This window comes from Propithecus coquereli, unplaced genomic scaffold, assembly GCF_000956105.1.
Source record: "Propithecus coquereli isolate 6110/MARCELLA unplaced genomic scaffold, Pcoq_1.0 Scaffold86, whole genome shotgun sequence".
In the NCBI taxonomy this organism is placed as follows: Eukaryota; Metazoa; Chordata; class Mammalia; order Primates; family Indriidae; genus Propithecus; species Propithecus coquereli.
Genome location: NW_012154840.1, coordinates 4,323,680 through 4,326,294, shown reverse-complemented (window position 1 = coordinate 4,326,294; position 2,615 = coordinate 4,323,680). Strand labels below are relative to the sequence as shown.

Below are 2,615 nucleotides of genomic sequence, written 5' to 3'. Positions count from 1 at the left end.
CACACCTGGGCCCACTTGACTCATGACTGGAGAGTCTGAGGAGTACTGCACTGGAATGCAGGGAGCAAAGACTGGAGGTCGTGCAGGACAGCAAATATTGATTTCCCAAAGGCACCCTGTGTGGCTTTCTTGGGGCTGTCTCGAAGGTCTCCGAAAAGCCTTCAGAGTCATTCTCCCATGGTCTTGATGAATAGCATCTAACTTCCTTCTATCCATGCTAATCTCATTATCAAAGGATCTTTTGGCCACACCCTTACACCCTTTTTTGGTTCTTTATATAGCCAAGCTGTGAATTTTCCAAATCTTTATTCTGCTTCCTTTTTAATTATAAATTCCATCTTTAAACCATGTCTCTCTTCTTGCATTTTACTATATGCAGTTAAAGGAAGTCATGAAGCTCCTTCGAAGTTTTGCTTAGAAATTTCTTCCACCAGGTAACATAGTTCATTGCTTTTAAGTTTTGTCCTCCATAAAGATCTCAGGCATGAACACAATTCAGCCAAGTTCTTTGCCACTTTATAACAAGGATAGCCTTTACTCCAGTTTCCAATACCTCATTCCTCATTTCTGTCTGAGACCTCATCAGAATTGCCTTTACCATTCATATTGCTACCAGCATTCTGATAATAACCACTTAGATTCTTAGATAATTTCTAAGAACTTTCAGACTTTCCCTATTGTTTTCCTTTTCTTCTGAGCCTTTACTAGAATCGCCCTTAATGTGCCATTTACAGCAATTTAGGCTTTTTCTAGCTGCCGCCTTCAAATTCTTCCAGCCTCTACTCATTATCCAATTCCAAAGCTGCTTCCACATTTTTAGGTATTTGTTACAGAAACACTTCACTTCTCTGGTACAAATTTTCTATCTTAGTCCATTTTGTGCTGGCATAACAGACTACCACAGATTGGGTAATTCATAATGCATAGAAATTTATTGGCTCACAGTTCTAGAGGTTGGGAAATCCAAGATCAAGGTGCCAGCATCTAACCAGGGCTTTCTTGCTGCATCATAACATGGTAGAAAGCATCACATAGTGGAAGGGCAAAGAGAGGGCAAAAGAGAAAGCAAGAAGGAACCCACTCCCACAATAACAAACCCAGTCCTGTGACACGGCATCAGTCCATTCAGGAAGGCATTTGTTCTGGGAAGTTCGGATTTGGTCAAGGGGCCGCATTTGGGGATCTGGGGGACCACATGTGGCCTTGAGGCTGCAGGTTCCCCACTGTGACCTAAGCACTACTTAAAGGTCCCGCTTTTTAATACTGTTACAATGGCAATTAAATTTCAACATGAAATTTGAAGGGCACGAACATTCAAACCATAGCAAATATCTCTCAGTATGTATCAGAAACCAAGATGTCTCTATCAAATTTATACTCATGGCAAGTGCTATGTTCCTCAAAACCTTTATCAAAAATGGGCAGTTTTTTTCAGTGCCATCTGTACAGAAAAGAATATTGAACAAAGTATTTCATATCTTAATCCAGAATTGACTACTTTTGGGTTTTCTTCATTATATGAAGAATCTAAAGGTAAAAAGACAAAAAGAGAATTAAATATAGTTGATCTTTTAAATTGTATACACAAGCCACTTGTACTTCAACAGAAGAACCTTCTATCTCAGGAAAATGTGGAAGAACGGAATTTGAAACTGAGAAGTGATATAGACCATTTATAGAACCGCTATGTAAAAGTTAAGGAAAAATGGGAAACTTCCAAGAGGAAAAAGACTGGGCTTCAGGAAAGAGACAGTTACAATGCAGGAACAGAAATTTGCATCAGCTACTGAAAAATGAGAAAGATTAGGTACAAAAATTACAAAATATCATTGCAAGTTGAGCTATTCAATATAATCATGATATGAAGAGAAAAGAGCATCAATATAATAAACTAAAGGAATATCTACACCAACTTGTTATAAATAAGGATAAAACATAGCTACAGACATTTTAAATTATGTGGGGAGAACTGATGAAAAAAGAGGTTCCTGGAGGACTGGGAAAATTGAAGCCAGGAATGAAGACGAAATATATAAAATTCTTTTGAGTGACTATAAATATCAGAAGAAACAAATTCTAATGGAAAATGCTGAACTTAAGAAGATTCTACAACAAATGAGAAAGGAAATGATTCATCTTCTTTCTCCCTGAAAGAAACCTAGAGAAAGGGCAGATAGCAGTACAAGAACTGTTATCTCTGATGTTGAAAAAGATGCCTGGGAACTGAGTATGTAGGGCCTTTTCTGTGAAACTGTGAGAGAACAGCTTACAAACAGGACCAGAAAACAGTGAAGAAGTTTGAAAAGTCATGTAGAAAAACTTGATAACCAAGTTTTAAAGGTACAGTTAAGAAGGTGAACAAGAAACTAAAAAACTAGAGTTAGAAATTGAGCAATGTAAAGAAATGATTAATATTGAGCAGCAACTTTCACAGCAATAACTTGGTAATGCATGTGAGCATGACACCACTTTGCTATTATGAGACTGTTATTTGTTGGAAGAAAAGGAACGCCTCCTGGGAGGCCGAGGCGGGCGGATTGTTTGAGCTCAGGAGTTCGAGACCAGCCTGAGCAAGAGCGAGACCCCGTCTCTACTAAAAATAGAAAGAAATTAAT

At 38.1% G+C, this 2,615-nt stretch overlaps 1 pseudogene; it reads left to right on the top strand.

Moving 5' to 3' along the window:
• Window positions 1–1,336: 1,336 nt before the first annotated feature.
• Window positions 1,337–2,615, top strand: part of LOC105826153 — a 41,132-nt pseudogene continuing 39,853 nt past the window's right edge.